Source organism: Heterocephalus glaber, unplaced genomic scaffold, assembly GCF_053883595.1.
Source record: "Heterocephalus glaber isolate CG9 unplaced genomic scaffold, H.glaber_assembly_v1.0 deba00001610, whole genome shotgun sequence".
NCBI classification, from domain to species: Eukaryota; Metazoa; Chordata; class Mammalia; order Rodentia; family Bathyergidae; genus Heterocephalus; species Heterocephalus glaber.
Window position 1 is genome coordinate 34,742,744 of NW_028258381.1, and position 27,075 is coordinate 34,769,818.

A 27,075-nucleotide genomic window follows, 5' to 3' on the forward strand; every position below is an offset into this window, starting at 1 on the left:
TAAATGAAAAAAGAATGATGTGAAGATATGCTGATAGAAGCTGGGCAAACTAAAATGCCAGGAGAAAAAATAATAAAAAGAACAAAAAAGAAAGCAGGCAAATTGTAAGGGGTAGATACCATGCAATACAAGAATACCTGACAAAGAAAGTGAGAGCCCACCAACTGTCTCCAGTAAGAATGGCTGAGGTTTTCCTAACTGTGTAACAGACCCCAAACCCCACAGCTTGGAAGCTCAGATAACATAAAGCAGAACAAATGTCAAAAATTCTATACATAAGCATGTAGGCATATCATATTCAAATTGCAGAGAATCAGGCAGGAATACCCAAAGCAGCCAGGGGGCTGGGGCAGTGCACACATCTGGAAATAAGAAACGTTGTACTTCTTGCCAGAAACCATAGGAGCCAGAGGAGAGTGGAAGAAGTACTTAAGTTCTGAAGAGAGAAAAATCAGTAAACTAGGAGTTGGTATCCAGCAAGATGATCTGTTAAAAATGAAGAGTAATGAAGATTTTCTCAAACAGAAGCTGAGGGCCTTTACACCAGCAGCTTGCCTGCCCCACAGGGTTCTCCAGAGAGGGGGAAAGGTCAGAGGTCACAGGCTCTGCTCTACATAGGGACAGAAGGTGAAATGAAATCGTGTACTGTTCTTAGTCTTCACTCACCTAACAGACAGCTGTCCAAATCAACAGACCAACAGCAGCAAGAATAACATATCAGGTGGCCACAGCTCACTGAGCAGCAGGTAAGGGCAACAAGAGAGAAATCAAGATGCTCTGTGGCCAGGCACCTGCATTATCTGCAGGGAGTTTAGTGGTACACAACCCTGGACACAGATTAGTTCTAAATGCTGATGCCAAACTCTTGGGCAATCGGTCATATTTTTAATAATTCATTGTCTAAGAGATGGAAAAACACTGAATCATATAAAATGTTCAATTAAAACTCAAACAAAAAATGGAAACAAAGCTTTTGTAAATAAGGGGGACAAAACGGGTGGGGGTGGGGTGGGGAAAAAAGCAAGATATACCACATACAGGTACAAATTCCTTAGGATGAATGTGATCAGTATGTAAATCTAAAATGTACCAATAAAGGTTTTGCTTAAAAAAAAAAACTCAACAAAATAGAGGGTTAGATAGAAAAAAAGAAAAAGAAAAAATAAATAGTGCCCAAAGAGAAAACAGTAACAAACATGATTAAATGTCAAACAAACCATATCAATGACCCTTTTAAATATGAATGAACAGCAATTAAAAGATTGTTAGAGTGGATTAAAAACCATGACCTAACCCACTTTACATAGAAAGACACATCTACTAAAAGTAAAGGGATGGGGAAAGATACATCATGCTGACCCAAATCAAAGAAATTGAGTGTAGATTAACCTCAGGCAGAGCAAGAAAAATCATCAGAATAGGGACAAGCACTGCATGATGATAAAGAGGCCATTTCTTCTGGAAAATAAGACCAGCTTTACTGTGAACCACTCACAGCTGAGGGCAGGACAGGCAAGGCTCAAGAGGACCCAGCCTTTTGTGCCTCCCTCAGATGCACCCAAGTTCAGATGGACCACTGGCAAGGACAGGGCTGACCCAACAGCTCCACCCACTGACTGGGGCTATGGGACAGTGGCAGAATACTTCACCCAGTGTCTAGATGTGCCCTCCTAAGGCCTCACGCAGTCATAGGAGGGGCTTTTTCAGAGATGGCTGGATCAAGGCTGGGGATTTAGCTCAGTGCCCTGCCTCACAAGTGCAAGGTCCTGAGTTCAACCCCCAGTACCGAAACAAACAAACAAACAAACAAACAAAAAACAAAAACCAGAGATGGCTGGATCTAGAGTGTGTGATGTTGGGATTAAGGGTGTGTGATTACTAAATCAGTCCACTGATTGGTTTGGCTCCGCCCTAATCCCTGGTAGCCTAGATACAATATAAAGGGGGCAGAAAGATGCTGTTAAGGTCCCTTGCTTGCTTGCTTTGGTACCTTCTGCCTGCCATGAACTGTTTCTCCTCTGCAATGCCTGTCTGCCATGCCACCCTGCCTTGGAGGCAAGAGATTATGGACTGAAACCTCTACAAACTGTGAGCTAAATAAACCTTTCCCCTTTAACTTTGGGTGTCAGGTGTTTTGTTGCAGCAAAGAGGGAGAAGTAACTAAGACACCCAGCAACCACAGAACACACGTTCTCCTCAGGCTCACAGGGAATATTCACAAGACAGACTCCATTTGGAGCATAAGACAAATTACCCAGGCCAGTCTGAGTTAAACTGGAAGTCAATGACAAAGATAGCTAGGAAGTCCTGAAACACCTGGAAATTAAACAATCTACTTCTAACTAATCCATGGGTCAAAAAAAACCCCTCAAACTCAATGACAATTTCAAACAATGAAAACAGAACTTTTCAAAATTTGTAGGGTGCAGCAAAAGCAAGGGTTAGAGGGAAATTTGTAGAAACGAGTGCTTATTTTTAGAAACAAAGACCTAAAAATCAATCATGTCAGCTTCAAGTTATAAAATTATACAAAGGAGAACTATATAAGCCTAAAGCAGGCAGAAGAAATAAAAATTGAGAGCAGAAATAACTGATATGGAAAACAAAATCCATATAGAAAACAATAAGACCAAAGCAAAAGCTGATTCTTTGCAAAGATTAAAAAGTAGACAAACTTGCCAGGCTACCAAGGCAAAGAGAATACAGAGATAACTGGCCCTGGGCTGCAGGTGGGGGTGTCACTACAGATCCTCCACAGGTTGACAGGACAATGAAGAGACACTGTGAACAACTCTACGCCCAGAAACTGGCTAACTCACATGAAATGGACCTATTCCCCAAAAGTCACAAACTATCAAAACTCACAGGAGGAGGAAGAAATCCTGTGACTAGGCCTCTGGAGGGTCCCTGTCACCTCTGTTTTCTCTGTCCTTGCTGCTCTGATTTGGCTAGCTATGTATCTTCCTTGTGGGTTTCGACCAAAGCCAGTGCACTGATCATTCCCAAGCACTAAAAAAGGTGTTCAGGATGTTGTCTGAAACACTGAAAGATAAAAACATGCTGCTAAACAGGTGCAATGAGCCCAGGTCTGTACCAAATTCCTGAAATCCCCATCTAAACCCCAGAAGCCAACTGAGGGCGAGTCTCACTGTCTATCCCGAGGAAGCTGTGGCCCCCATCCATCAGTTTCCCTAACAAACACTCTGCACTGATTACTGTATGTAGTGTTTATTTCCTTAGAATCCCAACTGGCCTGATCTAAGGATGGTCTGGGATAGTCTCTTGCAGGTACTCCCCTGCTGCTGCTTTGAGGGCAGACCAGGTCAACAGCATTTTTTTTTGGTACTGGGAATCGAACTCAGGACCTTGCGTTTGCCAAGGCAGGTACAACGCCACTGAGCTAAATTCCTGGCCCCAGCATATTATCTATTAAAGAAGAGGGATTAATAATTAATAAGCTTCCCCTAAAGGAAAGCACCATGCCCACATGGTTCCACTGGTGAATTCTACAAAATACTTTAGCAAGAAATGAGACCAATTTGCTAACATCTCTTCAGAAAACAGAAGCAAACTATTCTGTGGGATGCTGCAGCAGCGGATACATAATACACACTTCCCAAAACCCACAGAACTGGTATGGCAGCACACACTATAGTCCCAGTTACTCAGGAAGATGAGGCACGAGGATTGCCCGAGTCCAGGAGCTGGAAGCTTGTCTGGACAACAGAGAGAGGTCTGTCTAAAAAGGCACACCACAGAATTATATAACACAGAGAGTAAATGTAAACCACTTAACAGTTTGCCCTGAGTGTCACTCGGGCAGTGTGTTTATGCACTCACTATCCCAAACATTGCTCAGGTAGGTGCCATTTCAACCCATCGATTCTTGTATTGAATGAATTTGATAAACTTGTCATTTTACATTTTCTGTAATCTTATAAAAATTAATGAAAAATCTATGCAATTTTTGGTCATCCTATATATAAATAATTGCACTGGTAAGTGGTTAATGTAAACTGTAGATAGTAATAAGGTATCAGTATTGGTTCATTAATTGTAACAAATGTGTCAGTAATATAAGATGTTAATACTAGGCAAAATTATACAGCTAAAACATAAAATAAATATGTAAAATAGTATCTTCAAACTGTAATAATAGCCTCTAGGTGAGGCAAAAATAAACAGAAGAGTTTAAGGCTTTGGACTGTCTGAAGAACAGATGTACTGATTTTTACCAGACTTTGATAAATGAAAAGTCTATCTTGTAAGCACCAGTCCAGCTACTAAAAATTACATGAAAAAACACACAGTTACCAAGATAATGAGGAGAAAACAGAGAGTAAATAATTTCTTCTTCAACAAGGTAAAAAAAGAAAAGAAAAAAGCACACAAATAAATGCAAATGTATCACTACACTGAGGGCAACTAAATATTTCAACTAAAAAACCAAAGATTTTTAGATTGCATAAAAGCAGCCTGTCTTTATCCAGTACATAAGAAAAGCATTTATAATAAAATAATGAAGAAAGTTTATAAAGGAAAGTTGAAAAAGCATAAGGTACAGTTAATATAAAAAACGGAACCTGATAAATCTACAAAGGAGATTCAATGATTAAAAGAATCCACAGAGATAGAGAACATTTCATAATAGCAAAAGGCTGACTTCATCAGAAAGATAATACTTTTCAATTTTTATGTGCCTAATAAAACAGCTTCCAGGGGCCAGGGATTTAGCTCAGTGGTTTTGCCGCCTGCTGTGCAAGTGCAAGGACCTGAGTTCGATCCCCAGTACCAAAAAAAAAAAAAAAAACAAAACAGCTTCCAAAGATACGCTGCAATATGATAAACCTAAAAAGAGGGGCCAGGGATTTAGCTCACTGGTTCCTCCGCCTGCTTCACAAGCGCAAGGATCCAAGTTCGATCCCCAGTACCAAAAAAACAAAAAAACAAAAAAAACCTAAAAGGAGAACTAGACAAACCCACAATCACGATGGGAAATTTCAATACAATTCTCTCAGGAACTAAGAGAAAACATCACTAAGGATATGAAAAACTTGTACAGAATGTTTGACAAAGGACACAAAGACATTTAAAGAACACTACACTCAACAACTGCACACTATATATTATTTTTAAGTGGACATGGGCGGATTATCAAAATTGACCAATGTGGGGGTCATAAAACATAGGTTGATAACTTTTACAGAACTGATATCATTTAAAGTATAGTCTGGGTGCAAGGAAATTGAGCTATAAATTAACAATATGATAGCTAGAAAATGGTTGAGAATTTTAAAATTTATTTCTGAATAAACCATTGGTTAAAAAAAATTACAATGGAAATAGATAAATATTTTGAATTGAGTAAGTACCATAGTCTGAGACCTTAACTGTCCCCCACCAGGCCAGACGTTACAGGCATGGTCACTACCCTGTGGTGCTACTGGGAGGTGGTGGAAGCTTTAGGAGGTAGAGCCTGGTGGGAGGAAGAGAGGTCACTGGGGCTGTGGCCTTGAAGGGATAATGGGAGCCCAGCCCTTTCTCATCCTCTCTTTTGCTTCCTGGCCATGAAGTAAGTGGTTCTGTTCCACCACATGCTCTCACTATGAGGTTATGCTTTGCCAAAGGCCCAAAGCTACAGAAGCAACTGGTCTAGGCTGGATGTCCAAAACTATAAGCCAAACAGACCTGCCTCTTAATGCAGTGATGGCAAACCTTTTAGAGCTTTCAATAATAATAAACAGCCCACTGCAGCATGCATGCCATAGGTTCACCACCACCGTCTTAACATATTATCTCAGTATTTGTTATAGTGATAGATGCTGATTCACACAGTAAAGAAAATACAAAGTATCAAAACATACAGTATGCAGCTACATTTACAACCATAAATACATAAATACATATATTACATATATGTATAAATACATATATACATGACATATATGTAAGAAGAAAAAGGTTAAAACCAATTATCTTCATACACAGTATAACTCAGAAAGTTAGAATAAATTAAACCCAAAGAAAGGAGAAAATATTACAAAAGAAATTAATAAAGCTGAATATATATAGTAGAGAATCTATAAAGCCTAAAGATGACTCATTCAAACGATTAATACAATTGATCAGTTGATATCAATCAAGAAAAATAACCGAGTAACAGTGAAAAAGACATAACTACAGATCATAAAAATATTTAAGATAAAATGAAAAACTTTATACATGTAAATTTAAAAATTTAGATAAAATGAACCAGCCTAAAGCAACTAAACTTAAACAAAAGATGAAGTTCCAAAGCTAGTAAAAGAAATCAAGCCCCCAATTTAAAATCGCAACTGCAAGGTCCCGAGTTCAATCCCTGGTACCAAAAAAAAAATTGCTCCAACCAGGAAACCCCAGAGGCTGTCATTTTTGCATTCTACAAACCATTAAGGAAGAATAACATTAATCGTAGACTACTACATACAGTTTTACAACTCACAAGGCCAGAAAAGCCGTAACACCAAAACCTGATGCATTGTATGAGAGATGAAATTTAATGGTCAAACTCTCCAATAATCAACCACAGATGCAAAATCCTCAATTACATTTTTGGCAAACCAAATACAGCATTGCATATAAAGCATAATCTACAGATCAAGTGTGTTTATTCCTGAAATGTAAGTTAAACATTTGATTTTTTTTTTTTTTTTGAGGCAGGGTCTTGCTCTGTAGTTCAGGCTGGCCTTGAACTCACTATGGAGCCCAGGCTGGCCTCGAACTCACCATGATCTTCATGCCTCAGCTTTCTGAGTGCTGGGATTACAGGTGTGTACCACTGTGTCTGGAGTGGTTTTACACTGGAAAATCAATTAATTTAATTCACATTAATAGAATAAAGAAGAAAAATCATACGATCATCTCAAAATCTGGGAAAAAACTCTTGATTGAAATTCAATATCTATTCATGATGAAAACAATAAAACAAAAAGCCCTCTTAGGAAACAAAGACTAGAGAACCTCTTTAATGTGATAGGTTTTCTTCTGTGGGCGGCAGGATCTCTAACAGCAAAGTGTTGACGGATCAATTTCTGAGACTGAGAAAGAAGGAAACAGCTGCCATCAACACTTTTGTTCAGAGCAATGATAGAGATTCTATGCAGAAGAAAGCAAGACAAGGTATACAGAGTGGGGAAAAATTTAACAGGATCAGTAGTAGATGACACAACACACAGGTAATCCAATATAATGTACAGATGAATTATTGAAATAGTTTTATAATATTGCTGAAGCCAATAATGTTCAATTGTGTGCTACATTAGCACACAAATGCTTAGAAATGAAATTGTGGAAAAATACCATTCATAATATAAAGAAAAATCTGTAAGAGATGGTTACCGAGACCATTTCATGAATCATTACCGAGAAAAAAGAAAGAAGACTAAACATTCGGTATGTCCATGGAGAAGAAGACCGAATGCTGTGCATCCCGTATGTCCCTGTGCTAGGAGACTCAATGCTGCCACGACCTCACTGAGTCAATGCATTCCCAGTAAAAAGATCTGATGCTGTGGAAACACTACGGAGTCGATGCATTCCCAGTAAAACCCAGTAGCTTTACTGGGGGAAACCAAGAGGCTGGGCTGTAAATTCTGTGTGAAAGGCAGCTGGCCCTGAACAGCGGTGGGAATCCAGAAGAGAATATGAAGACAGAACTCCTGTTATTATGGTTTTAGGGTGAAGCAGCACATGGGGCTATGGGGAAGGGACTCCTCCAGTGGCTGGCCATAAAAATCCTAATGGGGGCAAGGAGGCGTGACAGTGCAAAAGAACCCCACATCAAGAGGTGGTGTGCTGCAGCAAAACAGTAATGAAGGGAGTACTGAAGCTGATGACCCTGGGCTAGGAGAAGCTTTCCTAAACAGGACACATATGTGTACACTACTAATAACCATGGAGGAATTTGAAAACAGGTAACTTGGAGCTCATTAAAATCAAGCACTTTTGTTACGTTAAGAGTGAAAAACTGCTATAGGGTGAGAAGACATCTGCGGTACAAAAACCTAACAAAAGGCTGTATCCAGAATACATAAAGCATTCTTACAAATTGCCAGGAAAAAGAGGAAAGAAAAAGAGGCAGTGGAGTTGAAAGGACGTTCTCCAAGGGGGCTCCCCAGACAACTAATGAATGAATACAGAGAGGGCTTGACCCCACGAATACCCTAGGGTGTGCACATGGAGAACACCAGGAGATGCTCCCAGGAGCTACCCCCTTTAGATGCGCAAGAATTAGAATGGCCCTGCCAAGTGTGAGGAAGACTCTAAAGCAATAGGGAGGTTCATTCACCACAGTGGGCTATGAATTGTCATGACCACGTGGCAAACTGACATGGAAGACCAGGGCGAACATGTGACTCGGCCTCTAGGGAAGCAGTCACACTCCTGGACAACAGGCAGAAATCCATGTGTACGCACCCCAAGGACAGAAAGCTGACAGCAGCATCAGTCATGACCATGAGGAAACAAAAAAGTGCGAACACCAGTGAACAGAAGGAAAAGGTGCCACGTGGCACACACACACCAGATGTGAAATAACTGTGAGCAAAGGAAACCAAACACAGAAGATGATGCAATACAAGATTTTATTTACAGAACATATAAATGCCAGCAAATCTCATGGTAGTGTTGGCCCTGGGGGCAGCAGGAGCCACAAGGTGCTGGCAATGCCCATTTCTTGGTCCTACATGGACCACAGGTATGCTGACCTCATCACAGGTCAGGTGTACTCTGGGAAGAGCACTTTCCCTCCATATGTCAGACTCTAAAAGAAACTGAAAAGACAGAAACATTTTTAGTTTGTTTGCAGTATGGAGATTGAACCCAGGGGTGCTCTACCACTGAGCTATAACTCTGACCCTTTTTCAATTTTATTTTGAAATCGGGTCATGCTAAGATGCCTGAGCTGGCCTCAAACTTGCAATCCTCCTGTCTCAGGCTCCTGATTAGCTGGGATTACAAGTATGTATAATTGCACTCAAACATACACACAAAATTTTTATAAAAGATTTCTATGGTTTTAAAAGCACACTATGGCTATACAGTCACATTTCCAAATAGCTTGCAAAAAACACATTCGGCCAAAGACTAACTTTCTGTTCAACCACCCATCCTAGACCTGGCACTTCAGAAGCTTGAAAGGACTCTTGTCTACTTTGGCTTGATCAGAGGATGCTGTCTCACTTTCTCTTTGCCAAGACACAATACCTGTACCTGTAACTTAAAGGAGAGATTTACTTTGGTTCATGGTTACAGTATGTGCTTAGCTGGCTCCAAGACAGCATCCAAGTGCAGCTCCAAGTGGCATAGCAGAGGGGCATGGTAGACAAAAAGCTGTTCAAGAATCTCTTAAGAATTGCCAAAGTCGTAGTCCAAGAATTGCTGAAAAGTCCAAATCTAAAGTCTCCTCTGGGTTCAAGGCAAACCCTTAGCTATAAGTCCCTGTAAAACTCAAAAAGTAAGTTAACCAACATACAATGGCACAAGATAAACATTCCCATTCCCATTCCAAAAGGGAGAAATTAAGGGGACAGAAAGGAATCAAAGGAAGACCAAAACCCAGCAGGGAAAACATTAAATCCTATAGTTCTGTGTCCAGCACCCAGGGCAAAGATGTGAAATCCAAGGTGCTTGGGTGGCCCTGCCCCTACATTGCCAGCTGCAGCTCTCATGGCCTCTCTCTCGAGCTTGTTTTGCTCATTGTCTGCAGCTTTCCTCACAGACAATCCATGTGTCTGTCATATCCAACTTCCTGGGGTCTCCACTGTACTTTTGGCTCCACTCTTCACAGGTTCACGCACTGTCCTCTCAGGGGCACATTTCCTGACCTCCCAGGCCTTCTTCTGAAATCTGGGTGGAAGCCTTCCTGACCCCACAATTCTTGCATTCTGCATGACTGCAAAGCCAGCAGCATGAGGATGAGGCCAAGGTTTGCCACCAGCTCAAACAGTGGCCAGGCTCCCTTGGATCATGGGCTTAGAGCACCCTAAAGGCCTGGATGACCAGATACTGTGAACAAAATCCCAGAGAACAAATCCCCTAGGTGGCCATTCTTGAGCAGGATGGCCTGGGGATCCCTTCTCGAAGCACCTCTTAGCCAGGGAAAGGTAGGGCCCAGTACTCCTTCAAAGCATCTTTCCTGTTGTCCTATACTTGGTTTCTTTTGACTGCTAATCTTTTTTTATCAACTAAGGTCTCCTCTGCTCCAACTTTACAAGTTTTTTGTTTCATTTTTTAAGAACAGTATCTTGCTATGTATTTCTGGCAGAAATGAAATCATTTAAAAAAAATTTTTATTTTTTTACTAGGCAAAGAATTTTATTAATCTTTGTTTCAAATTTTATTCCCAGGCTTCTTCATTAATTGGATGCAAAGAATGAATTGTATGTAAGCAAAAACTGAAAAGAGCTGCAGTGTCCAAGAGGCTTGGGCTTAAAAATATTAGAGATCTAGATTTTATCAGATCTATAAACAAAAACAATTTTGAAAAGCAGTCACAATACAAAATAGCAGCTGCCAGTAACTTCTTCCACATTATATGTTCTTCAGAAGCTGACTCAATTCAGTTTGCCTCATTCTTAGAAGCCTCACCAAAATTCTCCACAAGATCTGGAACTTCATCATCATCCTCCTCTCCAGTAGCAAGTGGTGCTTTTCCATCCACAGATTGTTTGGGCAGAGCTTCTGCCAGTCTCCTTAAACTAGTCAGACTGTCTGCAATGAGCTGGTTCAAGATGCTGGGTAGCAGTTCTGTCAGCTGTTTCATCTCAGCATGGCCTGTCATGGTGAAAGTGCTGCCAGAGATGCCTGAACTTTTGGGTTGTTGAAGTGGATCACTGTTCCTTGGTTTGTAAACATATTCACCTCTTCAATACCAGAGATATTGTTTACCCCTAACTTCTTTAATGAGAACTGAAGTTTTTTTAGCATCTGTTGTAGCTGTTCTATGAACCACCTTCCTCTTCCTGCGACCACTTCCTTTCCCACCAATGCGCACTTGTGCCTGCAATTTGGCAAGTTTTTCCTGGTTCCTGATAGTTTCTTTCATCTTGTCGGAGTGGTTATGGGGCAGCGCAGGGAACTTGAAATGAAATCTTTTAAAATGGGATTTTTGCTTATCTTTCTCAGTATAAATCTTACTAAAAGCAGTAAGCAGTATCCATGCTACATCTTGAACACTGGGTTGGCTTGAAATTTCCTCTGCCAAATTATTCCATCACCTTTAGTCTCCTGCAAAGTCTCAGGATATGAACAAAATGTAGACAAATTTTCTACTAGAACATAACACACATGGCCTATAGCCCAACAGCCAATAGAATCCCTGTTCCCAACTAAAATCTTTCAAGCCTGGTCTTTACCATCTCCATTTTTATCAGCATTCCAATCTTCTGAGATCCAACTGAATCTTCCTTCAAGCTCAGCTTATAGCATTCTAGAGCTCCTCTAGCTAATACCTCTAAACCTTTCCAAACTCCTCCCATGGGCTAGTTCCAAAGGCTTCTAAACCACATGGTCAGATACAGTCACAGCAATGATCCCACTCCAGACCTTTGGGGGACATTTTTTATCTAAACTGTAACAGGTTCCCCATTCAGGGAGGGTAGAGGGGAGGCAGGAGGAAGTATGTGGCCCAAGCCAAGGGTGGTAAGACAGAAAGCCAAGGGGATTCTAGGCAGGGAGTGATGAGTGGAGAGTATAATCTGAGAAGAATAATCTGGGAGTCGGGATTACAGTGAAATGAGACAGGAAGAGGAATGTTGGAGTAAGAGAAAGTAAAAAAAATTCAAGCACAAACAAGTTCATTCACTAGGCGAGCTGCAGTGCTGGGGCAAAAGCTTCCAGGGCTTGACACAGGCCTTATCTCCTACCTGAGAACTAGAACACTTGGATTTTTAGGTATGAGAATTTGTGAGGCAAGACCCTGGGATTCTCCAAGGGGGACTTAAGGAGCAAATGCAAGACAAGCAGCTAACTTAAAGTGCTTGCTGGAGATGTCCCTCTGCAAACCCAGTCCTGCTTCCACAGGGCACCAGTTAGGAGGGGGCCCAGCAACTGAGACAGTGCTCATCCACACACCCACTCCACAGGAAGCACAGGGGACCAGCCCCTGATGATGCAGTGTGCATGCAGGGGTACAGACATCTCTGGTGACAGAAGTGTTCAGAACTGGCAAAGCTCATTAAGTGCAGTAAATTGGATAAGTCCCATTCCATTGATGACAAATGAATCAGAGGACCATTTTAGCAGAATGCAATTCTATTAAATTCCACATAGGAATCTGAACAAAGTGCTAACAAAGTGTTACCGAATGTATTTCTTGCTTTGCTTCCTTCATAAGTAGATAAGGTTAATTTAGAATTAACACACCATTTGCTTAGACCAATTAGAACCTATTATGCAAGGTCTGGCCCAGTCCTGATGTGTGGTGCGGTGTGTGGTGTTTCTGGACAAGTTGGGCCTTCCAGGAAGGCAGCTGAACTCTTTCAAAAGTGCTAAAAGCCATCAATCTGCCTTTGATGAAAATGTTTCAGAAGCAAAACAGACATCACCCAGTCTGGGGAAATTGAGAGCAATGAGAAATGTTAACCTTTTCTGACAAACTGATTTGTGGTAATAAGCATCAATCACAATATTGAAAGGTCCTCCCAGGTCAGTGAGAACACTAGGGCTTCTGAGCTACATTAAGCACCCCCTTGTTTCCAGTCCTTGGTCCATAATTGTCAAACTTGCTAAATACTTGACAGTACCTGTTCCACGCTCCAATACTTCCACCTCTGTTTTTCTTTCTTTACCACACCTGTAATTTCCATGAGCCTCATTGCAAGATGATCTTTGTCAGATGAATAAACCCAGTTTATTGTTTCCTGAGTTCCATTTGCTGGGTGACCAGCTTCAGTGGAGCCCCACAGGAGAAGACATGGTCAGGAGACTCCAGCAACATGTCCATCTATCAGGTGGCTGTGGGGTCTCCTGGGATGGCTCCCACACAAGCTCTCCTGAGGCCCAAAGGAAGCTAACACAGTTACTCACTAAGGAGGGACAAGATCTTCTCCAAGCCCTACCCTGTTCATCTGCCCTCTGCCCAGTCAAGCAGTAGGGTACAGAGAAAAAGCACCTCCTCTCCTCCACCTCCTTTCCCTGGTACAGCTGTCTGAGTCACTGCTCCCACTCTCCCTGACTTGTGACTGTTGAATCCTCCCTGCTGCCCCACCACTACCCACATTTAGCTAGAGGGGCAGAGGATGAGCATGCTGCTCTGTGCTTCTCACCAGCAGGCCATGTTCTTGCAATTTCAACCTCCTGATAAAAAGCTCTACAACACCTATTGTGGGAAGGAGTGGGAATCAATTGAGATTTCCCGAAGCAATTTTACTTAGACTTCACACTGCTCTATTACAAATTCCATTTCATTTATGTTAGCTGCATAATGCAGACCCAGCACCCACCTGAGCCAGCAGGATGCCTCCCAGTGGCAACTCCTCACACCTGCGGCTGACAATGGTGTCACATGAGCTGGCACTCCTGCGGTGACAGAATAGCCAGGGAGGGACTGGGGCCATCAGACAAAATGGCCAGCTGACTGCAGCTCCCCCTCCTTCAGGTTCTCACACACAGCCCAGTGTATCCTTACACAAGGGTAGGGAGGACTAGGACAGGGCCACAGGTCCAGCAAGACAGGACACAGAAAAATGGGCTGGAGGACACTGCCCAAACTACTAAATAGAGTCCTAGGCCTGGGTTCCTGGCCCAGCCCTACCAGCCTCAGAGTGGTCCCTTTCCCTCTAAGCCTCAGTCTTACTGGCAAAGCAGAAATAGAGCTGGATGGATTTAGTTTTATAATCTAAGCAGCTGCTTCAGAACAGAAACAGTACAGGTAGCTCAAAGCCAAGTGTGTTCCCCATAGCAGGCTGCTTGCCCTGTCACCTCAGTGCACTTCCCACATTCCCCGCCCCACCCCAACCTTCCACCTGCTAACAAGGACCCAGCCCCAGCTGGGGGCTAGAGCCCAACAGATAAGTATGGGTTCAGCTGAAAATTAACAAAACAAACGGTCAAGTTGGCTTCACAGCCACCTCATGTGGCATTATGTCCCTCCCCATTTCAGATGAGGAACAGGATGTTGAGGTCATCAAGGTCAGTGGCAAGGACAAGGTATGTGGAAGGCAGCCACCTGAGCTCATCACAGCACACTGAGAGGCTAGATGGGCACTCAGACAGAAAAGTGATCTGTAATAAATCAGAGCCACACTCCAGTTCTGGCTCAAACACCTACTGACTATGGACAGTGGATTAGTCACTTTCCTAATCACTGGAACAAAACACTCAACATTGACAACTTAAAGGAGAGGTCTAGCCGGGGATTTAGCTCAGTGGTTTCGCTGCCTGCTGCGTAAGCGCAAGGACCCGAGTTCCATCCCTGGTACCAAAAAAAAAAAAGAAAGAAAGGGAAGGAGAGGTCTATTTGGCTCACAGTTTCAGTGGGTTCAGTCTATGATTAGCTGACTCCAAGACAGAAACACCATGGTAGAAGGGCCTGCTGGAGGGAAGCTGCTCACTGCCTGGTGGCCAGGAAGCAGAGAGAGAAAGGAAGAGCCAAGGGTGAGAATACACCCTCCCAGGTCACATGCCCAGCGATCCACTTCCAAACATGAGACTTTTGGGGGATATTTTAGATCTAAACCTTAACAGACAACAAAAAGACAGCAGTGTCTCCAAAATGTCTTCAACATTCACTAAAGCCACATAAACACCAGGTTTCAGAGGACAGATGGCATTATCCAAATAGCTCTGACTGATTGCAAGGGTCTCTCCTCCACTCAGAATGTTTGGTTCTCCCACTCTGTGGTGCTCCCAGGGCTCAGTTAGCAGCTAGCTCTGCTATATTTTCCTTTAGAGCTCTGCCTGCTGACTAGGGCCAGAGATTAGTACAAGGATCCAACCACTGGGAAGTGTTTTCAGTGAGGTTGGAAGAAAGCTGGAGCAGCTTCGGGTCACAGATGGGAAGTTGAAAAGCTCTACCTGACCTTCAGCTCATGTCCACGGCTATGGGGCCTTGGCCAGGGCCAGGCTGGCTCTGCAGGAAGAGTCAAGGAGAGACACTGTCCTGCTCTCCAGGAGCTTGATCTATTGAGGGAGCTAGACTCGAGCATTTAAAACAGGAACAGAGAAAATTTAGGGAAGAGCTGCAGGCCCACAGTGGAGGAGCACTACCCTAGACAAGGCCATTGCACATGCAGACTAGGGTGTGTGAAGTCACCTGCCCAAGAGGACAGGGACGTATGTCAGGCTGAGAGCACCCTCCAGTCCCCACCTTCCACTCGGGAGCACACACCAATCCCTCTCTCTACCCACATCCCTACTCCTCTGCAGGAGTAGGGACCTCCCTCTCTTCTTTCTTGGACACAAGGACTCACTATGTTGCCTGAGCTGGCCACAATGGCCTTGAACTCCCAGGCTCATGGATCCTCCCATCTAGCCTCCCAGGTAGCTGGGACTACAGCATGCGCTACTACATGCAGGGTGCACAGGCCTCTGGCTTGCTCAGAGCTCAGCTAGGTCTCAGGACTCATTTGCTGGTCTTACTGCTATTGGCATCATGGACCTCACAGCCAGATAGGCCAGGCCCATCCACCTGTTTTGCAGACCTCTTTGCCCCTATATGTCCTAGTACAAGAGAAGGACACAAGGTCAGCTCTGCTTTCTAGCTGGCCATTATTACCACTTGGCCTTGACTTCAGTCTGTGATTACCTGTCTGCCTCTCCAGCCAAAGGCACCCTCAGGGGAGGTGACAGATCACAGCCATATTCTCCCTGCCCTCGATGGTACACAGCAAGGAAAAGATATAAACAAATCAGAGTATTTTGTAGAGGACTGCATCCTTGCTTGGTGACTCCTGGGGTTCTCTGGCTGAGAACCCTACCTAGGCCACATACCACAGCTCCAAGTGCAGCTGACACATGGTGGGGGCTGCCCTTCTGTGCTGGCCTCTCTAGCCCCCCTCTCTGCCTGATTGCTCTGCAGAGCCAGACCTCCTGCTATGGACCAAGACTCTGAGCCTTGGCAACTGTTCAGGCTGGGGGACAGAACAGACTCTGCAAGGCCCACAGACCAGGGCGTCCTCACTTTCACAAATCACATGCACTTGCTTCTCTGATGCCAGCCTGCTACAGAACACAAGAGAGGTACCATCACCACACTCAGTATTCCCTACTTCTAGGCAGTCCCAGGTCCTGCTCAGGGAAATGCCACAAGTGTCACAAGTCTTGTGCAGTATCAGGAGCTGGAGGTGCTCATGAGGAAGCCCTGCTCCTAGCTTCAGATCATCCACTGAGCTGCAGTGGAGGCTGGTCACAAGAGGACAGAGCTGCCATCTCACCTTCATCACAGAGCATCCTCAACCCCAGCAAACCAGACTCAAAGCAGCCCTCATTTCTAAGGGGGACATTTGGGCTGAGGACCTGGTATAAGACTGCCCATGGACCTGTCTTCACAGGGACAGAAGCTGCTCTAACCCAATAGTCTGAGAGTTTATTCGGAAAATAATCTACCACAGAGAAGTACAGGAAAGAGAAAAAAACATGTGCTTCGTCTGATGAGAAAAGCAGGATCTCTGCTGAACAGGTCACCAAGTTGGTGACAACAGCAGAAGGGGCCAGGGCTGGGACAAGTGCCCCTCCACCAGTCATTTCCGCAAACCAGGCTAAAACTTCCTAGAGGTGGCTCCTCCCCTGCATGCCCCAAAGCCCTCCCATCCTTCTAGGAAGGCAACAAGACATCTGGGAAAGCCCACTCTCTACCTAGAGGGACCTGGTGACACCACACACATTTGTGGACAAGACAGCTCATGCACATCGGGGTGCACTGTTTCCAGGACCTCAGAAGAGAGCAGACAAAACATTCGTTGTGGCCTTTTGCTGCTACCAGATATGAAAGCTGTGCTGCAAATCTCCATTCAGAATCTTCCTTCAATAGGCAATCACAGCCTTCAAAGCTACAATAAAGGACCACCACCAATTCAAAATGCAATAATTGTAGGACATGGCACTGGGACTTGGTGACGGGCTGGACCACTCCATAAAGCAAAAAATGCACCATGCAGGTAACTTCTGTGCAAATCTGTCCTTGCAGACACTTGGTTGTGCTTTAGCCTGTGGTAATCTTAACCCTCCCTATTTTTAGATTTTCCTTCTTTTGCGGGGGTGGGGGAGGCTGGACTCTGGAGATGGAAATCCACCCTGCAGGTCTGCTGGCACACATCCCTGAGCAAGCTCTCAAGCCCCAAGGAATTCCACCTCCTTCCCTGTAAAGTGGTGCTGCCCAAGATGAGAGTGGGGTGAATGTGGAGAGGTTGCTAGAGATTTGGCACACAGCATGTGCTCCTAGGGTTACCGCTATCACTGCCACTGTGACATAGCCACAATGTTTACAGGGAGTGAAGTGGTCCCCAGCCAAGCCCCCAGGAAACAGTCATGATGGAAGCAGCAGCCCAAATCAGATCATCATGACACCTTTGTCTCACTGAAGGTATCCCAACTCACTCAGTGTGCTCATCACCCACAGTGAGAAGCCCTTGTGTGGCAGCACACACAGACGGCCCTGAGTGGTCTGTTCTCCTTGAACACCTTCTATCAGAAGAGATAAGGATGGGTGGGGAGGGCGCCATGTGCAATGTTTACCCAGAGCACTCAGCTACCCTAAGTGGCAGACACCGTTATCCTCTCTTCACAGGAGCAAATGGCTGAGGGGCAGGAGGGCAGGCTGCACTCCACAGAGGATCCCCTGTGCATCAGCATAGAGCCTGATGCAAAGTCAACCTGGATAGGCCCTGCACTGGCCACACCACTGGCCTGGAGCCACAGGACACAGGTGAGCATTAAGCGGCTCTTCATGCACAGCCTCAAGAGGAGCATTACACATAACACCATAAAGCACCACTGTTTCCCAGAACTTCATTAAAAAACAAACGCCAAGAGACAAACAGGGGAATGACATGGTACAAATATATAAATATCCCTTACAAATCAATAAGAAAATCACTAACACCTTAATAGAAAACTGGCCTAAATAAACAGAAATCAACAGAAAAATATAACTCACAATTACACGTGGGGAGAAAATTCAATAAAACTCAGACCTTGCCAACAATGACAAGAAGCAGAATGCCACCAGCTGTGAGGACCGTAGATCATACTAGCCAGAGGACACATCCATGGGTACATTTCTGGAAGCAAAGTGCGGAATACTGGGCAAGCATCCTGAAACCATCAGAGGTTGAACCAGCAACACCCTAAGAAATGACTCGGTGTGAGGTCCAAGAGGCTGCTCACATTCGCAGGAATAATGAAGAATCAGAAGCCTACATTTCCACTAAAGAGTTCAATTTTAGTGCATCTCTGCAGGGTAGTAATGTATAGGCACTGAAGATTGTATTTTCAAATATTTAATGATGGATACTCTCTCAATAACATGTTCCATGACAAACACGGGATGCAAACTGGCCCTCTCTGCCCTGCACACCAGCTGTGAGAGAGTAGGGGTAAGTGGAGGAGGAGGAGAGGAAAATATACAAATATGTTTGGGATACTAGCTGTGGGTAGGGAGGTCAAGGTCTTTTCAAATGTTTTCTCTATACTTTTTAGCAGTTTCAACTTTCACACAGACCATGTTACGATTGAGAAAAGAGAGAAGTCCCGCATATCCTGAGTCTGTGAGGTCATAGCAGATGGGCTGTGGTCACAAGGACCTGCCCCTCACTCTGTAGACCGCAACCTGTGGCCTCATAGCCAGGTCACATATCAGCACTGTGGCTGGCTCCAATGGGACTTAGAGGGCACACAAAGGGACCCAATTCCACAGGTGAACAAATAAGAGGTGCCTCTCCCAGGCAGGAAATATCCTGAAGGTACAGCATGGAGAAAACAGAGAACACAAGAGTTTCAAAGAGCCAGAAGACCTGGTGGCAGGCCTGGGGATGCTGAGACAATACAAGGTAAAAGAGCCAGGTGACCCTATACAGGGCCAGGGATATGAAGACACACACCTCAGATATGCCCTTGGTGGGGTCATGCTCCTGTTGGGCACAGGGCATTAACCACCCATTTGCCTGGGAACCCCAGCTCTCACTCCTAAGACCCTAATTTCCAACAGTAAGCATCCAGTCTGCTACAGGTGCTTCTCCTTACACATAGTTGTCTGTGTGTCAGCCAAGCTAAAGCCCACAGACACTGGGGGTTCCCTACAGCTCCAGGCAAAGTAAATCAATGACCTGGACCCCCTGCTGTCCTCTGGGCAGCAGCTGGGGACCTGGCATAAAAGACAGGAGGGAGAGCTGCCCTGGAGAAGCTGTGGCCCAGAGAGGAGAAGCTCATGACCAAGATACCATGCCCTACCAGCTCTCTCTGCAGATGTTTAGGCAGAACCACCTTCTCCCTGGTGGTACAGTGATCCCATGCTGATGTCACAAGTGGCCTGGTGGACCTAGAACACTGGGAGCCATGTCATCTAATGGGGATAGCCTTTTGGAGGTGGTCACCTGGACCCAGCCCACTCCCACTCAACCCTCGCTCCCACTCTCACGTGCCCTGGGTCTGCACTAGAAGACCTTCATCCTTGCAGCCAGCATGCATGACCTCGACCTCCAGGGCTTCTAAACTAGGACCAGGCTCCATGCATAGCCAACAGTGCACCTCTACAGCCTTTGCCAGGCAGAAGTAACACTTGCATATTTTTCCCCTTTGCGATAGACGATTTTTTTGGATACAATTTTAGACTGAAAAAAGACTGAGGAAACAGTAGATTCCCCACCTGTCCATGTCTAGCTTCTGGTGTTACCCTTTTACCCTGAGTGATGCACACACATTATAATGAGCCAACGTGGGGATGTGCAGACTCCCCTCTTTCCATCCTATGAGGCCCCTCTCCAGGATCTGTCCACAACACCACCTTACACTCTGTTGTCTGCCTTGGGTTCTTTCTGGCTGTTATAACTTCTCATCCTCTCCTGTGTTCCTGATGCCCTCGACAGTGGTAAGCCTGAGCTTTCAGGTTCCTGGGAGGAAGGCCGCCACAGCTCGTGCAGTGCTCATCTCACACCCAGGTCACATGTTATCAGGTGTGACTCAGAACCTGACGCTTGCTGCAGTCTCCTGGATAAGGTATACCAGGGGTCTCTCCCTATAAAATTCCTTGTCTCCCTTTCCACTTGACAGCGTGCAGGAAGCCACAGGCACAGCTCACACTGAAGGAAGGTGGGGGGTTGCTCCACTGCCCAAGAAAAGAGATCCACATGGACTATTTGGGACTTTCAGCAGAAGAGGTCAGCCTTGTCTCAATTTTCTGACTTACTCATTCAATCCCACTAGCATGGATGCATGGATCTGTGTTTTGGGTGTTGGTGACATCCCAATACTGCTTTATCTCTGTCCTCTAATGCTCCAGTGCTGGCCTTCCAGAGCTCTTTCAGTTGGCAACTGTGTGCTCTGACAGTCCTTAATCAGTTTGGCTTTGCTTCTGTCACTGCAAGAAGCTCCAGGTCACCCTGTTCATTTCCCACACTAATCTTGGCATCAGCCCTCTCCCAGAAGCCTGGTTCCTTCTACAAAAGTGCTATAAGAGAGACCATGATCTGGGTTCTGGTAGTGTTCCCTGCTACTGTGGGGTCTTGGCTTCCACCCCCTCCAGCTGACGGAGTGAGGAGATGTGCGTGTGCATACCGACCTGTGTAAGGACACGCACTTATAAATACTTCTATATGTACCTACCTGCACCTGCAGGAAGAAAAATGTGAGCTCACAGGATATCTCCAACTCTACCCACAACCTCACAGCTTCCCCACCTTGCCGTGTTACTCCACCAAGAAGAACTCTGGCTTCCACCATCTCCATTCACATACTTAACTGTTCACTTCTAATATCAATGTACACCAGTATTGGATCAGGCACATGCACTGCCAAGGGAGCAACTTTGTCAACCCAAGCACACGCAGTTCTCCCTACCATCGGTCTCAGAGACCACTGTCTCCTTAAGTAGAACACACAGGGTGGCCCTGCCTCAGCCCCACAGTCTCTACAAAACTGTCATCTCTCCTTTGCCTGGGAACCTCTACTCGGGCATGCAGTGATTTATCCATGTATATCCAACTTGCTTAAGAATAGGCTTAAGATCATTTTACTTTTTTTATTGATTTATTTTTTTTTGCGGAGCTAACTAAGCCCAGGGCCTTGCATATGCTAGACCAGTGCTCTACCACCATGCCACATCTCTAGCCTCGGATTATTTTATTTACTCATTTTTCCCTGCCACCTGCCTCCTCCCAGATCATTTAAAAAAATATCAGAGTGATAACATAGTGTCAACAATAGCATAAGAGTAGTAATATCTAAAATTTAGCATTTACCATGGAGCAGGGACCATTCAAACAAGTAGCAACAAATTCTATCTATAGAAAAAGTACCACAGAAAAGTACCACAGAAAAAGTGTTCTAATTCTGTACAGTAAAGACTGGGAAACTGAGGTATGAAAGGATACTCAAGTATACAAGATCACAGGCTTCACGGGGGCTTCAGGACTTTAACAGCACTGGCACTACAAGGGTCACAGGGCCCTTTACCTGAGTCCTCAGTGGTGACATCTTGCACAACACTGGGTGCAACATGACAACCAAGGGCAAGACAGCTGAGACACAGAAAGTCTTGTCACCGGAAAGATGCCTGGTGTGGTCCTTTAGGAGACACCCCCCTCCTCTCCCATCCTAACTCAAGCCTTTCACACACGCCAGGAACCTCCCCGCTTCAAGCATGTCACGTGAGTGGGACCATGCAGGGGCCGCCTTGCTGGGCCTGGCGCCCCTCACACTTATCCAGTGGTCACACTCCCACAGTTTGTCCCTGTCCATTCCTGAGGACTTCCCCAGTGCTATAGCACCTCTCCATTCCCCACTGGAGGACAGCAGTTCTCTCCAGTCCTGGGCTGCTGTGTATAAAGAACTAGGAACAGGCCTGCACAGGTTTTTCTGCAAATATAAATTTTATTTCTCAGGGATAAATGGCTAGCTAAACAACTGCTAAGTCAAAGGTGGCTGCATCTTAGTTTTTAGCAAGCTGCCAGACAACTGTCCAGAGTGGCTGCACCACTTTACATTCCCACCAGCAAAGGACAAGAGACCCAGCTCCCCACATCCTTGCCTGTGTGTGGGCACAATTTTCACCACAGGTGCCTTGCCAGGGCAGCAGTAACACCTTTTAGTGTACTTGTCTCCGACAAATGTCTTTTGCCCATTTTCTCATTAGGGTTTGGTTATGTGTTTTCACTATTCAATTTCTGAAAGTTCTTTACACATTAAAAACAAGAGTCTTTTGTGGGATTCATGGGTTGCAAATGCTTCCTCTAATTTTGTGCCTTATCTTTTCATCTCTTAATGGAGCTTTTCATGAGCAAAATGTCTCTAACTTTGATGAAGCCAAATTTGCCGATTTTCCTATTATGGCTTATGTTCTTGGTGTCAAGTCTAAGAACTCTGCTAGACTGTAGTATATTCTATTATTTCTCAATAAGTTTTATAATTTCAAACTTAAGTTTTTACTTAAGTTTGTGAGTAAATTTCTGTATGAGACATGAGGTTAGACACGGGGTCTTTTTTTGCCCAAAGAGATCCAATTACTCCAACTACTAAATTTACTTAAAAGCCTATCTTTTCCCTACTTATTTTTGCATCTTCCTCAAAACTCAGGTGGCCCAAAACTAGCAACAGGAAAGAAATAAAAAAGAGGAGAGCAGAAATAAGCAAAGTGGAGAACAGAAAAACTGGAGAGAAAATTGGCCCAGCCAAAAGTTGGTTTGCTGAAAAGAGTGATAACATTGCTAAGATCTTTGAGCTAGAATGACTAGACAAAGAACAAACAGAATTGAATCACTGAAATCAAGAATGAAAGAGAAGAGACTATTGTGGACCTTACAGAAGAAAGGATTGCTATGAACAGCTACAAATCAACACTAGATAGCCAAGGTGACATGAACAAATTCCTAAAAACATACAAACTCCCACAACTGACTCAAGAAAAATAGGAAGTTGGACAGACCTCGGCAGCAGGCACAGAGATGGAACAAATAAGGAGCTACTTACCAGCACCTCTGAGGATGTTCTGGCCCCACCTCCTGGCTGTCCTAGAGTTTCCACTCTGCGAACAGCAGACTTTCTCATCCTATAGCCCTGGTGCTTTGCTCCCTTCTCTTCAGTGCAGTGGTGGCGAACTTTCAGCACACACGCCAGGCTGCTTATCACTGAAAGCTCTAAAAGGTCCACGTCCTCTGTTCAGGCTCCAAGCTCACTGGTCATTCCTCTGTTCCTTCCATTTCACTACTGACCTCACCCACTAAATCTCATTTCAGCTCTGGACCGAAATCTCCCATCACACAGACTATTGCTCCCCCAGCCACTAGTAGGTAGGGAGACGGCACAGTGGGGCTTTCTCTGTCTGTGCCCTGACATTTGCGGTTGCACGTCCTCAGCTGCAGGTCTGGTCTGTGAGAAGGGAGTTCACTATGCATTCTGCAGGGTCCTCAGATGCCACCCGCCAGGGGTCTTTCATGTTTGCTTTATATATAGTGTTGTAGTTGAGAGAAGGAACAAGGGGAAGACTGTCTACGTCCCCTTCCCTGCAAACAGAGAAGCTTTTCAGTAAATAGTGTCTGCTGGGTATACAGGTGTGCTGGGTACAGTCCAAACCCCTGCACTGAGACCTGGCCATCTGAAGGGCTCCCTGTGGCCAGGGAAGAAGCCAGCACCTTCAGGTTCCCATATGCAACAGCACCACAGAATCAGCCCTTTGTTCTGGCTAACCTCTGAGGACCAATCCCTGAACCCCCTTCTCAGATCACTTACTTAGAAAAAAGCTCGCCATGTGCATCCTTCCTCTATCCCTTTGAGATGGAAATATCTGTAGCTTCAGGTGTCCTACAGCTAGGAGGATTCCTTTGAAAAGCCATCATCAGGAGGGACAGGGCCCTGCCAACCTAGTCTCACGTACACTGACCTCTTCCCTGCTTTTGTAATTTTCCTGCCTCCAATTGGGCACCGGCTCCCTTGTTCTCTTGTAAGAGGGCCAGGCACCCCTGCACAAATCCACATGGAGCTCAGCTCTTTCCCTACAGTCAGGAGTACCTGAATAAAACCTGCTTTCACCACTGGAACTAACATCCGGCTATGTATCGTCTGACATGCTTCACAAGTGACACAACATATGCTGAATTAACCTAGCTATGGAGCACTTTGAAGGCACAGAATAGAGATAGGCCACTAGATGCTCTCAACCTGCAGTGAGCAGAGGACTCTAGCACGTCAGGGTTACAATAAGTTGCAAAAGTGCCGACCACTACTATGGTGGCCCTCAGTGGGACAGGGCACTGAACTCAAATCCACTCCAGTACCTGTTTGCCCTGCTCCCATGATGTACCCAGCTCTGTTCCAAGGAGGCAGACCTAAGCTGCAGGCCCCCCAGAAAAGGGCAGGGAGAGGATCTCCCCAAACAGCAACAGGGACTGTCTGTTACTAAGAATGAAAAGGACAGGGCTCAGTACACCTAATAGGGCTAAATTATATCCCCCAATGGCATCAATGAACACTCATTCATTCAACAAACATTTAGTGAGCACTGGCACACATGCTTTGTCCACACCAGAATGCCACACAAACCAAAGCCTTTTCCTCTTCTAGATATGGTACTCTGAACCAGAGGACTTGGTCACCAGTGTCCCACACAACTGACAGCTACCTTCACCCATGGAGACAAGGCTTCGGGGAAAGACAGCCCTGGGCTTGGAAAGTTGCTCTCTCCTCTATGCATCCTCTTTATTTATAAAATTGCTTATGCAAAGATATTACCATGCATAATGCATTCAATTATGCAGTGTAAGATGTAGCCTTAATGGGGAACATTCAAGTCAGCCACACCAACACTCTGGAAACTCAAAGAAAGACTGTGCTGCTGACTTTCAAGCGTGCTCGGACCCTTCTCTGTCCATGGGGACGCAAAATAAATATACACTGCTGTGCTCATATTGCCCCCCACTACTTCCCGGTAGGATGAGGTGCCTGGAGCTGATGCCTTCCCAGACTCGGTGGCAGGGCTACATTAGCATGTAAATAGCTGACAGATACAAGGAAATAAAAGCGAGGAAGAGCTCTTTAATTAACTTTAATCCTCTGCAAATCCATGCAGCAATCTGCTCTGATGTCTCAACTCCTCAGGAGGTCCTCTGCTCAGCCAGGACTGAGGGCTGCAATGCATTGGCCAGCTGGGGAGGGACAGATGCAGTGTCACCACGGGTCCCTTGGAATCTGGGGAGGGCCCAGCACAGGGTGCAGGGCTCACTCCCAAGCGGCACACACAGCCTGCAGGACTCTGGAGGTGATGGCACTGCATGGGTGGCCCTGGCCAGGCCCCAGGGAGCCACGAGTTTGGTACTCCACTTGGTCCTGCTCTCCAGCAGCAGCACTGCCTAAGGCAGAAACTGGCCTAGGAGATGGGCCACTGGGTCTGTCCTGGAAGACTGCTGCCCATCACGTCCCATAGGCAGCAGTGCCCTAATGGCTGATGTGGACTCAGAAAGGACCTGAGCATAGCTGGGACCTGACAGGGCAGGGAGCTGGCACTGAGCTACCCAGATGGACACATGCACACTGGTAGCTGAGGAGAGCAATGCAAAGAGGAGCTGCCCAAGGTGGGCAGCCAACATGATAGGCTGCAAAGAAGGGGCTGGAACGACAGAGAGAAGCACATGCTCCTGGAACAGACACCAACACCCTGCCCAAAAGAGTCTACTGCTGGTGCATCTCAACTCTTGAATCCTGCAGCACCTAGGAGAGGTACATCTGCAATCCCCCCTCTTTAACGCTGACACTGAGAATGCATAGGGTATCCCACAGCAATGACTGCAGAGCCAGGACTGAACATGTACACTTGGCCCTGGACATTCTTAAATCACTGAACTGTCCAAAGCCTAACCACACAGGGCCTGACAGGACAAAGAGAAGCCATGAACACACACTGGAATGAGGTGGAGATACTCACGAACATGCTCAAAACAGAACGGTCTTTAGAAACACGAGAGCTGCATCCCAAAGGAGGCCAAGCACATGTCAGATCGTAACTCAAATGGACAACAAGGATGGCTTAGCAGCTTCAAGCAAGAGCAGGGCGCAGAAGTGGAGGAGGGGGCAGAGGCCAGGTCCCAGCATGCACTAAGCCACCAGTCGCCTGGAGCAGATTTCTTCTTCCTTCTGTCCCATGAGGAGGCTTCACAGTGTACACTTGTCCTCCTGCTCAGATTTATTGGTCTCAGGATACAATAAGGCAAACAGAACGGAGGCCTCCTGGTCAGTGACACAGTCTGGCTGCACATGGGCCCAGCAGGAATAGACATCTACTCAGAGGTTCCTGGATAGTAGTGCCGGCCTGGGAGCAGGGAAGGAGTCAGGTGGATACCCACAGGAATCGAGCATCCTTGGCAGGGGAGCTGCTGCTTCCAGCAGCTGCAGTAATATCAAAGGCCATACTGTCCCAACCAGTCCCCTGCGCTGTCTCATGGAGGAATCCACCCTGGAAGGTCTCTGCATCAGGGAGGAACAGGCCCGTATAACGCCAGGCCAGGCAATCACACTGCAGGCTGTGAGATTCACTAGCAATCATCGCTCCCGCCCCAAGGTCATGACCGACAGAAAGGGAAAGCCCCCGTCCCCAGAACACTCTTACACACAGTTCTTAGGCCAGCCTGGCACTTTGCATTTACATGACACTGTCCCTTCTGGGAGCACCCAGGGGCTAAACGAAGCTGGCTTCCACAGGAATAAATCACGCTTCTGTAACCAGCAATATTTCTTTAACCGGAGGTCAATAAAAATCACCAACAAAGGCTAACCAGAGGGTCTAATTTATTTAGAGACTTTCAGAAGGCTGTGGATAAAGTCCTTTATAAAGGCTTATTACAGCGCTGGAGGAAGCCCCAGAAAAGTGACAGTCACTTAGTGGGATTTGCAAGTCCC

At 45.6% G+C, this 27,075-nt stretch overlaps 1 protein-coding gene and 1 long non-coding RNA gene across 5 annotated transcripts in view; one reads left to right on the forward strand and one right to left on the reverse strand.

Moving 5' to 3' along the window:
• The window catches only part of Mad1l1 (mitotic arrest deficient 1 like 1), a 348,970-nt gene that overhangs the window by 168,736 nt on the left and 153,159 nt on the right, over positions 1-27,075 (reverse strand). The gene's annotated exons all lie outside the window — the stretch shown is intronic.
• Positions 18,792-24,481, forward strand: LOC110348255 (uncharacterized). Its single transcript, XR_002393345.2, has 3 exons — positions 18,792-19,025; positions 20,245-20,351; positions 22,765-24,481. It is a non-coding gene; the product is annotated as an uncharacterized LOC110348255 (long non-coding RNA).